Here is a 13409-nt window from a genome sequence, read left to right as displayed (position 1 = left end):
ATGTGTTTGTTCAGTTGTGGGAGACAAAGGTCTTTAATATTTCCTGTTGTCATTTCTTATCAAGTATGTATAAAAATTAGTGTATCTTTGGATTCAGCTGTGTTTGCATGCTTGGTTTTTTAAATTGCTGTTTGAGGGGCTGGAGAGATGATGCTCTTACAGACCTGAGTTTCGTTGCACACTGGTAGCTCACAACTAACTATACATCTCCAGGGGGTTAATTGAGCTCTTCTGGCCTCCTTGAGTACATGTATCCATGTACTCATATACACAGACACATATATATACACACAAATAAAAAGTAAAATGTTTTAAATAAAATAAAACACAAAATTGCTGCATGAGTTGCTGACTTGAGTTTCTTTTTTTCTTTCTTTTTGTGTGTATATGGGGGGGCATGCTTTACATGCATGTATGTCTGTGCACCACTTACATGCCTGGTACCCACAGAGGCCAAAAGAGGTCATTCAACCCCCTGGGACTGGAGTTACCAATTGTGAGCCACCATGTGTGTGCTAGGAACCAAACCCACATCCTCTGCAAGAGCAACTTATGCTCTTAACCACTGAGCCATCTCTCCAGCCCTTTAAATTTCATTTTTGAAAACCATTCATAAAATTAAAAAATAATTTAATTACTTTTATATGAAATTAAAAGCTTATTAAGATTTTAAAGACTTTTTTATTATTTATTTATTTATTATGTATACAGTGTCCTGTGTGTATGCTTGCACACCAGAAGAGGGCACCAGATCTCATTACAGATGGTTGTGAGCCACCATGTGGTTGCTGAGAATTGAACCCAGGACCTCTAAGAGAAGCAGCCAGTGCAGTGCTCTTTACCTCTGAGCCATCTCTCCAGCCCCTAAAAGCTTATTTTTTAAACGATTCCCAAAATGCCCATAAAAAGCTTCCGCCGTTTTGTGCAAGGCACTTATGTGACATAGGGTACCCGTCAGCACATATGCTGAAACTAAAATGACAGAGAAGAGATTAGCATGCCCCTAACCAACGATGAGACCCAAATTCCTGAAGTAGTCTGTATTTTTTGATCTCTTGTTTGGTGTTAAGTTTTTCAATAAAGCTTAAGTTATGGACCAAAAAAACAATCATGTCATCTATAAATAGGCAAGTGAGTTGAGACAATGCCTCTGATGAAGAAACAGGTGGCCACAGAAGCATGCATGGAAGACATACAGGACTTTAGCAGCAGGGAAATGCAATGCAAACTGCACTGGGATTCCATCTCACCCCAGTCAGAAAGGAAACAAATAGCAAATACTGGAGAAATTGCTGGGGGCAAGCATCTTTGCATACTGTGTGTGGAAATTTAAGCTACTCTATGGAGCTGTGGAATCAGTAGAGGGTCTTCAAAACTAAAACAGGACTACAAATAATTGAATGGCTACTCCAAAAACCTCTTAGTCGGCACACCACAGAGTTACCTGCACACCCATGTCCACTGTGACATGGATAACAGACACCCATATACACTCGTTTATGTGTGTGTATGTATGTATATATGACTATGAGAAGTGAAGGGAGACAATTCAGCAGGATGGAGTGACCAGCAAGAAGGGAGGGGACAAATGAGAGTAAAGTAGAATGAGTGTGAGCAAAGTATGACAGCTATGTCTCAGAGGTGTCATAATGAAATGTACTATTTTGTATGGAAATTTAAAATTAATGAGCATTCAAAAGGAGTCAAGTATTTTCTAATGGTGAAAATGTTGGACATCAGAGCCTAAAAGAGATTCTTGATATGAAAGATAGAGACGTGCCCTGGGGTCAAGTCAGGGGACACAGTAGATGATTGGGAATGTAAGTGGGTCCCTGGCTCTTCCTATAGACTGTCTACTAAACTGAGACAACTTGGAGACAACTACTGGGCCTTCTTGCACTGTACACTCTGGCCCCCACGAGCTGGCAGAAACCTTTTCAGAAAGACTCCTCTAGTTGGCGCTCTCTTCTATTTGTTCACAGAGAACTTGCTGAAGCCCCATATCCAAATCAGAAATAGGACTGTCCTAGAAAACCACTTGGTGGACCTGACCTGCATGTCAGAGAATACCGGCATTTCCATATTGTGGACGTTCAATAACGAGAGACTGAAGGCCACAGACAGGGTGATGTTCTCCTGGGATAATAAAAGGCTCACCATACGCCCAATCACAAAGGAAGATGCTGGGGCATACCAGTGTGAGGTCTCCAACCCCTTCATTTCCAAGTTGAGTGACCCAATCAGCCTGGATGTACTTTGTGAGTCACTCAAGTTCTCTTCCTCCCACATCTTACAGGGGACATCTCACACTTTTATTTTACTATAATTGGGTAGAGCACAGTACCATGATACATGTGTGGAGGTCAAAAGACTTCATAGAATAGGTTCCTTCCTTCCATCTCTACCTGAGTTATAGGGATCCAACTCAGATAGGATTTTTTTTCCCATTAATCTATTGCACCCTCTCTAGCATCTCCAAGGCCTCTTATTGGGTGATTCTTTATTAATACTGTGCCAATTAGATGACAGACACAGGAGGAGACTATCACCTGAGACACCAATATAGTGAATCAATTAGCACCCACCTATTACCCTACACTTAGGGGGCTGAGGCAGGAGGACAGAGAGTAAGGCCCTGTCTCCAAACTGTTTGAATGCAAATAAAACCAAAGCTGTAAACCCAATTACAAAGTGGTTAAGGGTTAAGCTCTGAGTCAGGCATGTGATCCTTGGTATCCATGGGTAAGTGGTTCCAGGAAGCACACAGATATCAGAATCTGTGGATGCTCTAGTTCCTTGCAAAAATATCAGTGTTTCCATGTAAGTCTGCATGCCATCCCACATACTGTAATCATGTTCAGATTCCAGCACATCATACAGCACCAGCACAAGGAGTTCCCACTTTGAGCCTTACTCAAGGTCAGAGAATCTGAGCTTGCTTTACCCTGCAGGGCTGTATTATGGGATGATTTGGCCATGGGCATGGCTACCAGGTGTTTTGAAGATTGTACATTGTGCTTTGATCTTGAAGGGGGGAGGTCTTTTGCTTCTCCCCTTGGTATTGTATAAAAAGTCCTTTAGAATAAACTTCAGGGCAGCTGGGTATTGACCCAGGGCACCCCTGAATCTATCCTATGTCTCTGTCTTTCTTGTCCTCTCCTATCTTTCTATCTAATATTTCCTCATTCCTCTCTCCTCCCCACAAGAACACTTTGATGGATCAGAGCTGGTCCTCTGACAGACTCCCACACAAAGAGCACTAGTCTGTTAGTGAGAGATGATGCCAGAAAATGTCTGTGTAGTTTTCAGTGCAGAGATAATTATTCTGGAATGTTTTGTTTTGTTGGAGTCTTTTTGTTTTGGGGGTACAGTATCCCATGCAGCCCAGGCATCCTCATAGTATATGGTGATTATCTTGAACTCTTGATCTTCCTGCCTCCACCTCCCAGGTGCTGCTCCTACATTTGTGCACCCCACATCTGGATTCTTCTGAATATATCTAACCTGTGTTTGGGTTGATCTAGGGCTCTGGATGAAATCTGTGAATGGAGAAGGCATCATTTCCTCTCCTATGTCTGCCATTCACAATGTGACCTTGCACAAGATTCTTTTCTGTATTTTGTGGTAAAATATCTATAAGGTGTTTCCTGTTTTAGCTAATTTTAAGTGGTGTGAAGTACATTTGCAGTGCTGTGTAGCCATGGTCCATTCACATAACTTTATCATTTAACATGCAAACCTTTAGAGCCATTCAATGTTAGCTCTGGGGACAGACAGTGACAAGCATGTGTGTGAATCGCCATCACCCATGTATAACCAGGTTTGGTAAGAAATGGCAAGGCAGAGATGGAGGATTCCTAGTGCTTACTAGCCAGCCAATCTAGCCTACTGGTAAACTACAGATTTTGAGACTCTGTCTCAAAAAAAGAAAGAGAATAAGAAAACAAGTGACCAAGTGGTTGTGGAGGATCTCAACATCAGCTTTTGGTTTCCACACAGATGTGCACACATGAACACATGCAGTCACATATAAAAACAATAGTCCCCCATCTCTTCCTCTTTCAGCCCTTTTCCTACCATTCTACAATTTATGCAGCTACCCTGCTCACATGAGCAGAGTAACACATGAACAGTCCTTTTATTTCTGCTTCCCTTCACATAGCATAATAGTTTCAGAGTTTACCCATTATGTTCCATGTATCAGAATTTTACCATTTTGGTTTGTTTGAGACAGGAATCTGATTATTTTTTGTTTCAGTCTAGCCTTGAGTTCTCACTACTCTTGCTCCAGCCTCTTGAATGATAGAAATAAAGGCATAAGCCACCACGCTCAGCTCATTTTTTTTGAAACAATAGTATTCTATTTTATAATTGTACCAATGTATGGATGTGCCATATTTTCTTATTTTTTGTCCATCTGTGTGTGTGTGTGTGTGTGTGTGTGTGTGTGTGTGTGTGTGACAGTTGTGAGGATGGTCTGTGGGGGTCCCTGCACCCCTTCATCCAGCTCTTCTGGACATACACCCAGATACACAATAATCACTGGGTCTATTAGTAGTCTTGCTTTTTTTGTTGCTGGTTGGGTTTTTAGAATAAGGTCTCACTTTGCATCACAGACAGTGGTGTGTGTGTGTATGTGTGTGTGTGTGTGTGTGTGTATGTGGGGAGGAGTGTGGTGTGTGTGTATGTGTGGGGAGAGGTGTGGTGTTTGTGTGTGGTGTGTGTGTGTGTGTGTGTGTGTGTGTGTGTGTGTGTGTGTGTGGTGTGGGGGGGAAGGGTGTGGTGTATGTGGTGTGTGTGTGTGTATGTATGGGGAGGGGTGTGGTATGTGTGTATGTGTGGGGAGGGGTGTGGTGTGTGTGTGTATGTGTGGCGTAAGTGTGGGGTGTGTGGTGTCTCAGTTACTTATCTATTGCTGTGAGGGCACAGTGAGCAAGGCAACTATAGAAAAAAGTTTATTTTGAGCTTACAGCTTCATTTAGAACTCATGGAGGCAACGTGGTGGGAGTGATAGAAACCCTCAAGTCTGACCTTTAATATGTTTCAGCACCCAGAAGGAGCTTTAATAGCTCCACCCACCTGTCCTGAGGGACTATGGCAGAAATCAGTCTGGGACTGACTGGCTGATATGAGCTATTAGGACACTGTTACCAAAACACAAAGCCCCCAGCAATATCAGGACGTGGAATATGACAGGACAGCTGTTGCTAAGAAAATTGGGAATGTAGAGGCAGCATTCAATAGCCAGTTTACTGAGCCACAGACAGCTGTGTTCAGGAAGAAACTCCCGACAGGCAGAGGGCTTTATGGCTTTGCAGAGGTCCACAGTAGGACCCACTCTTCATGACACAGTTATTCCATCTTGTCTGAATGATTTGGGCAAACATGCAACTAAAACCTGTAAAGTACAAAATCAGATGATTGACAAGCCCTTGATGCCCAGAAGTCTTCTGTTTTCAGGGTGCCTAATTTATTGTTTGGCTGCTGTTGACACCTCTGCTTTGCTGGCAGAGTCAAGAAAGCACAGCCAAATCCAATGCCAAGAAGCTTTTACCTTTTTCTAAAAGCTTTAGTGTTTTTAGTTCTTTAATTTAGGTCTCTGATCTGTTTAGCACTGTTTTTGCAGATGGTACTGGGGGAAAGCTATTTGGTGCTGATATTCACTTTTCTTTTTCTTCTTTTTTTAGGTGGGGGGTTTGAGACAGGGTTTCTCTGTGTAACATCTCCGGCTGTCCTAGAACTCACTCTGTAGACCAGGCTGGCCTTGAACTCACAGAGATCCACCTGCCTCTGCCTCCCAAGTGCTGGAATTAAAGGCGTGCACCGCCACTGCTGGATGGATATCCAGTTTTCTAAACATTGCCCAAGGAAAGGGGATCTCTTCCTGAATTCCAGTCTCAGGCCCCTTGTCAGAAGTAACTGAGAAATGATATGGTGCTTCAGCAGACAAAGGTGCCTGCCATCAAGCATAACCACCCAAGTTCAGTCCCCAGGACCCACATGGTAGAGAGAACAGACTCCCACAGTTGTCCTCTGATGTCCTCACACAGTCCATCGCACATGCCCAAACACACACAGACACACAAACACAAAACAAATAAATAAATATAAAAAAAAAAAAACCATTTAGCTACAGGGGTGCAGTTGGACCAAGGCTGAGAGTTCTGATCTGGTTTGAGACAGTGTTTCTCTCTCTAACCCAGGCTGCTCTAGAGCTCACTTTGTCATCCAGACTCATGCCTCCCCTCACCCAGCCAATCTTCCTACAGAAAATGCACACAAAGAAACAGACAGGGATCACACACCATGCTGAGCGAGATTCCCCAGGTGCCTGTGTACTCTGATTCTTTCTTCCTTCTTCTGAATCTTTCCACACCAGATCAACCATCAAAGAGAAATTTCCCCTTGTCAGTCCCGGTTGCTGCTGCCTTGGCTGTTGAAGTTCTGGCTGGGCTGGCTATCCTAGGAGGCCTGGCGTACTTCGTGTTTTTCAAGAAACTTAACCAGTATGGTGACATTTCTTCTTCTACTTCTTCCCTGCTTGGGAATGGAAAAGGTTTTCTTCATCCTGTGTCTGTCTCTTGACTGGATTTCTTCTTGCCTTTCCTAAGTGTTGGCTTCTCACTAATTCATGGGGTCTTTAAATCCCTGCCTTTACACTCTCTAAACCCCACTCTCTGCTGGTCATGGCCATTCCCATTCCCACAGGGCTTAGAACAAAAGACCCATTGTATTTCTCTGTCTTCCAGTCGGGAAAAAAGGCGCCACAAAGAAAAAGACAAGAAGCAAAAGGAACGGAAGAAAGAAAAAGAGCAGAGAGAGAATGTAAAGGTCAGACAGAGAATCTACAGGGATGAGCATCAGGGTCCTCTGGGACAAGCAGTGAGGAAAAAGAATCCCACCAGGGGGAGACAAAGGAGTGTGGATGTGAAGACAGAATGTGCAGAACACTGAAAAGAAGAGACCATCAGGACCGGGGATGTCCCACTTAACCAAAGTTCCCTCCCCAGCACCAGTTAGAAAACAGCACATATGATGGGGTAAAAGGATCAAAGGCTAGGAGGGGGCTGGTTAGATTGGAAAATGAGGCAGCATCAAGAAAGGCAGTGCAGCCATGGTGTGAACACACAGCAAGGACACCAAGCAGCTCCCAGGGAACATCAGCTCCCAGGAAACATCAGCTCCCAGGGTCCTTCACAACTGAGGAACCAAACAACAGTGACAGTGTCTCCCATTTCTTTAGGGAAAGAAGTAAGAGCATGCTCAGTGAGGACAACTGGACCAGTCCACCCACAGTAAGTAAAGGCACTGACCCTCGGGATTCAAAGGTCCCACCACCTGCCCATCCTTCCACAGCATCCTGGACACCAGCCACTGTCTCCTGTCTGATTTACAGAGCAATTATTCTCTTCCCAGCCTCTGGCTGGCATTTTCTTTAGGCTGGCAAGCAGCTCCCAAATTAAGACACTGAGACTTATTAATTATAAATTCTGAGCCTTAGCTTAGGCTTTTCCCACCAGCTCCTTTACCTTAATTTAAACTGTTTCTATTCATCTATGTTTTGCCTCAGAGCTTTTTAACCTTTCATTCTTTGTCCTACATTCCTGCTTTCTCCCTATCTGTCTGTCTGTCTGGCCCCTGATGTCCCCCTGGCTTCTCTTTCTCTTTCCTTCCTGAGCCTAAATTCCTCCTTCATCTACCAATCACAAGTCTCAGATGAACTTCGCACTTCCATGCTCTGCTGACTCTTCTCTTGCTTCCCCAGGTCACGTGACAACTCTCCTAATCAGGTAAGCACTGCCACTTTCACTGCCTGCTTCCTCTCAGATGTCCCTGGAGAGATGGGGACACTCAGAGCCACAACTGTGTGTCCTTAGTTCCTCGTGCACAGACGAGGAGCTGCACATCCCTCACCCTTAGCCTGCTCGCCTGCACTCTGGCCACTACAAAAGAGGCTACAGGGGTGGGTGAGCTATCCCCTGTGTAGTGCCCAGCACAGACCAAAAGGAGGAAGGGCCACACCCTTTCACTTGTCTCTCCTCATCTGAACATGCTCTGGCTCTCAAAGGAAAGACTCCATTCCAACCAGGCAGAAGTGCAGGCTCTGGGATCTCACTCTGTCTCCTCCTCTGCCCAGCAGCCTAGTCCCTTGTAGACTGGCAGATGGATTCAGACAGGAGACATGCTGTTATGTAGAAGACTGGCAGGTATCTTAGAGAATGATGGGAGGCATGCTCAATAGTGAGGGTGGACATTGGCCAAAGGGCCACTGCAGATGAAAGGCCTTCAAGGAGCGAGAGTGGACAATGGCCAGGGACCACGGGCTGCACATTAAAGTAGGCTGGGTGCTGTCTTCTAAAGTCTCTGGCACAGGAGGCCTTCCTGAGATGTTTTCCTGTGCAGGACAAACAGACCATGTGGGTTGACTCTAAAGGAGGGGACTATTGTGTGTCTCTGTTCTTTGCCAGAAAGCTCCAGCCACACAGTAACTTATATTCTTCTTAGCAATTGAGAGAGGTAGTCAGTGTTTTCAAAGCCATCTTTCCCCTGTGATCTGATGGCCAGTTGTCTGAGATGTACACTGTTGTTACCTTCCTCCTTAGGGTGGTCTGTGTACAGCCAGGAAGGATGTGCATATACCATGGCCACTGTGCTGTATTCTTCCTGAGCCTCCCACTCAGATGCCATCTAGCAGTCAACTCATAACTCATAACAAGCCATTAGCCGGGTGTAGGTGCAGACTCCTTCCCAAAGAATGAAGTACAAAAATATTTTGATAACAGACTGGAAAGTGCCTCATCACAACTAGCTAACACTGGTTCCTTTATTTTATAATAATTTTACAGAGTTTTTCTCATGTTAGCATTTCAATAGAGGACCCACATACATAAAAGTCCTTAAATTAGAGGGAACACACCCACACTGAGCACACAAATCATGACCTCTCCCTCCCCAACACACTTTGCTGCCACTTCCCTACAAGGAGTGGTGGCAGCCAGAGGACAGTGCAAATCCTCCAACACATGTGGCTTTTGTTCAGCACTGTTCTGTAGCCCATCTGGATGTCTCTGTTGATTCCAGCTCTGTTCTCATTACTGCCTCACCCTGTTCCATGATATCAACTGTCTCCTCTAGTGATCACACATCAGGCTGTCAGACAGTGAGTGACAGGAGTCCTCTCCCACAGCTCACCGTGCACAGAGGCCACAGCACAGTGGTGCCAGATCACCAGCAAGGTGAGTCTCTGACCTGTGGGACTGATGTCACTCATCAACACTCACACTTTCAGGTGGATGAAGTGGCATACTCTATCGTGAACGTCAGTACCCAGCAACCCAAACCACCAACTTCAAGCTCCACGCTACAACAGTCACATGAACGGTTTTCTGAAGTAAAAAAGAATCAACAGGATCTGTCCTGACTTCCCTGTATCCTTTCTGACTCTCACTCTTTAAACCTATGGGATCGTGGGCGTGGGAAGGGCTGTTCCCTTGTAGCATACACAGTGCTTCCAAACTGTTGCTGTGTCCTTCAGTGTCAGCAGATGCTAGGCATGTAGTGGACTGGGTGCCCGGTCACTACAGCAGTGGGGATGGTATTGGTGCTGAATGAATTTGCCTGTTAGAGCAGGGTAGGAAGAACAGTTCGCTAAATGGTGAAACAGCTGGGGAGTCACTAGATGAACACTTGTAACAAAAAGCAACAGGCTGGGAGTGGAGGGTATCCTCATGGTGTTTAGGGTGGCATTGTATGCAGACTCCTGGCACATCATTGGCACCACATGGAAGAATGAAATGCAGATGGGACAATAGACACTTTTGCTAGGTCGAGGATACTTAAGCTGCATTCACTACAGTATCCTCTCTCTCTGCCCTCACTTCTGTAAAAAAGAAACAAACATACACACACACACACACACACACACACACACACACACACACACACACACACAAAGACAAGCTCTCTACTGTGAGTATGAGTCTACAATCCTCATTTCCCCAAGAGTTCAGCTGCCCCCCACCCCAGGAAACTGACATGTACCCTCTAATGGGGCAACAGAACTCCCATTAGTTAAGGACCAAATCTTCTCTCCTCATCCAAGAAATTATACAGTCTGACTATGGACTACCCACTAATTACACATCATGAGACCCTCACCGCTGTCTGGAATCTTGTAAGGGACTTCCCCTTTGCTTCAAGGGCCTGGCCTCTCCTCAGAGTCCACAAAGTGCCACATCCCCTTAGCACTGAGAACTGTTAGAATTGTTAACCACAGCCACGACATCCTGGTTAAACAAGGACAATTGCTGAAACTGAAGTGCCTGAGTTCTAGAACTAAGATGACTTATCTTTCTTGTTCTTGTCCTCCCCACCTTACCTGAACCCAGGCTGTCCTGGAACTCTAGAGCAAGCTGGCTTCAAACTCACAGAGATCTGCCTGCCTATGCCTCCCAAGTGTGGGATTACAGGCATGCGCCACCACCGCCCGGCTCCACATGACATTCTTTAACTCACCACTCTTGGGTTACCCCTAGCAATAGCTATGGACCAAAAGAGGAAACTTTTCAACTCTTTTTCCTCTTCCTTTCTGCATTGTAACTACCCAAGCCTGTAAACAAACACCAGGCCCTGATTCTTACCCCAGAGACCCTTCTGCACATTTTTCTCCCCAACTATCATTGAGGTGCTCATTGCCTGGTCTGTCTTTCCTATTTGCCAGCTTTGCATTTGGTGACCCAAATAGGAAGTTGGCGTGTAGATTCTGCAATCGGAGCTCTCCTCTGCTTCCCCCTCCCTCCCTTTCCCTCTTCCCCTTGAGCAACCCCAGCAGGTGCCAGCCATCTCCATCTCCTCGTTGCATCCATGCTACCTTCTCTGGTTTTGGTAAGCTTTGAGGCGTGTTCCCTTCTTCCTTTCTGAGAGCTCTCAGGAACCCAGGTGCTAGGTGGACAGTCCCTCCTCTCACTGGCCCGACTAGATGGAGCTTGCCTTCTGCTTTCCTGTGTGTGTGTGTGTGTGTGTGTGTGTGTGTGTGTGTGTGTGTGTGTGTGTGGTTGTTTTCGAGACAGGGTTTCTCTCTGTAGTTTTGGTGCCTGTCCTGGAACTCACTCTGTAGACCAGGCTGGTCTCTAACTCACAGAGATCCACCTGCCCCTGCCTCCCGAGAGCTGGGATTGAAGGCGTGCGCCACCACCGCCCAGCTACGGCAACTCTTATAAGAAAACATTTAATTGGGGTGGCTCACCTAGAGTTTCAGAGGTTCAGTCCATTATCATCATGATGGGGAGCATGGCAGCATGCAGGCAGATATGGTACTGGAGCTGAGAATCCTACATCTTGGCTTGCAGACAACAGGAAATCAACTGACACATTGGGCAGTGTCCTGAGCATAGGAAGCCTCAAAGCTTCCTCCAACAAGTGACACACTTCCTCCAACAAGGCCACACCCACTCCAACAAAGCCACACCTCCTAATAGTGCCACTCCCTGTGAGCTTATGGGGGTCAATTACATGCCAACTACCACAGGAGGCAAGGTACCTTGCTTTTAATACTTTATCTCCCATCCTAGTACACATCTTTCTGCTCTCCTGGCTCCACTCTTCAGGTTCTCCTCCTCCATAGAAGCCCTCCTACTAGTCTCTGGTTACAGCTTTAGCTCCTCTATAAAAGCCCCTCTGTCTGGGGGGCCACTGCACCTCTCTCACCCATCATTCTAGCCAAAGCTCGTGCTCTGACCAGATGATGAAGGCTCCAGCTTCTCCAGATGTCACACTCAGGTTCCTTCCTCACCCTGTGACTTTCTCCCACTCACCCCCCCTACCCTACACCCTGAGAACTTTTCCATCAAAGCTTCCATTTCTTTCCACTTCCCACAGGAGCATCCCACCCAGATCTGCCTCTGGCGCTGAACCCAACACAGCTTCTTCCCTCCCTACCCTGAAGCACTCAGGCACACACAGCATCGTCTTTTTGTTTTAATTATTTTTAAGTTAAGCTGACCAAACTGGCTCCTAGCCACACCTCCCTTTTACAGCAAAACTCTTCCCAAAGTCCCACACTTTCTGTCCAGATAACAAATTTCACTCTGTCCTTTATGATGGTTATGATAAACAGCACTGATGGCAGCACTAGTGACCTCGTGGAAAGGTCACAGTCACAACAGAACCCAGTGGTACTTTTAAAGCTTTATTAGGAGGGAAAGGGAAAAGGGGAGTCAGCCAGGGGAGCAGAGCAGAGAGGGAACAGAGAGAGAACACAGAGAGAGAATGGGGGTCCACGTCCAGCTTTTTAAGGCGAGGGATGTAATCACCAGCACTCGCTGATGATGTAAGACACAAGACCCCGAGCTGCACATGTACAGGATCCTAACATTTGCCCTTCTTGATGGTTTGTAGTTAGAGTTTTCCTGCCTGGCCCATAATCAGGACAAATCTCTCTCACCCGCCAGTCCCACAGCTGCTCAGACCCAACCAAGTAAGCACACAGAGACTTATATTACTTACAAACTGTATGGCCATGGCAGGCTTCTTGTTATCTACTTCTTCTATCTTAAATTAACCCATTTCTATTAATCTATACTTTGCCACGTGGTTCATGGCTTACCAATACCTTATGTCTTTTCTGTCATGACAGTGGCTGGCAGTGTCTCTTTGCCCCAGCCTTCTACCTCCCAGAATTCTCTTCTCTCTTGTCCAGCCTACACTTCCTGCCTGGCCACTGGCCAATCAGAATTTTATTTACACAGAGCGATATCCACAACAATGGTTAAATGTAAACACATGTTACTTGAGTGTGTTGTCACGTGCTGGCTGCTGTTGATGTGTTTCTAAGGGTTTCATATAATCTGCCTTATGTGATCTATGTCATCTTATGTTCAAAAAGCCACATGCTGATATCATTCTTTTTTTCTTTTTTCTAATATATGGGTGTTTGGCCTATATGTATGTCTGTGCACCACATGTGTCCCTGGTGCCCTTAGGGGCCAGGAAAGAATATCAGATCCCCTGTAACTGAAGTTACAGACTGTTGTGAGCTACCATGTAGGTGCTGGGAATCTATTGTGGGTCCCCTAAAAGAATATCAAGTCCTCTTAACCACTGACCTATCTCTCCAGTTCCATATTCTTATTATTTTTAAGGTAGATAGATAGATAGATAGATAGATAGATAGATAGATAGGTAGATAGAGGGTAGGTATAAATAGGCATATACAGAAATAAACATTTTAAGGTGACTTAATTTTTAAAACTACATAATTTTCTCAAAGATATACAGTTCTCATTAATAGTGTATTTAAAATGACTACTATATTGTTGAGTTCAGCTTGACCTTCAGACAGTCTTTGATATAGTGGAGTGTGGATTGAGAAATAATAGATATGAAAAATAGAGACAAGCCAGGCAGTGGTG

The 13409-nt window shown here is 45.4% G+C and overlaps 1 pseudogene; it reads left to right on the top strand.

Moving 5' to 3' along the window:
• Positions 1-947: 947 nt before the first annotated feature.
• Positions 948-1048, top strand: LOC118576856 (annotated as a pseudogene).
• Positions 1049-13409: the final 12361 nt, after the last annotated feature.

Source organism: Onychomys torridus, chromosome 1, assembly GCF_903995425.1.
Source record: "Onychomys torridus chromosome 1, mOncTor1.1, whole genome shotgun sequence".
Taxonomy (NCBI): domain Eukaryota; kingdom Metazoa; phylum Chordata; class Mammalia; order Rodentia; family Cricetidae; genus Onychomys; species Onychomys torridus.
Note: the sequence above shows the minus strand (reverse complement) of the source record. Positions and strands in the feature narration are given on the sequence as shown.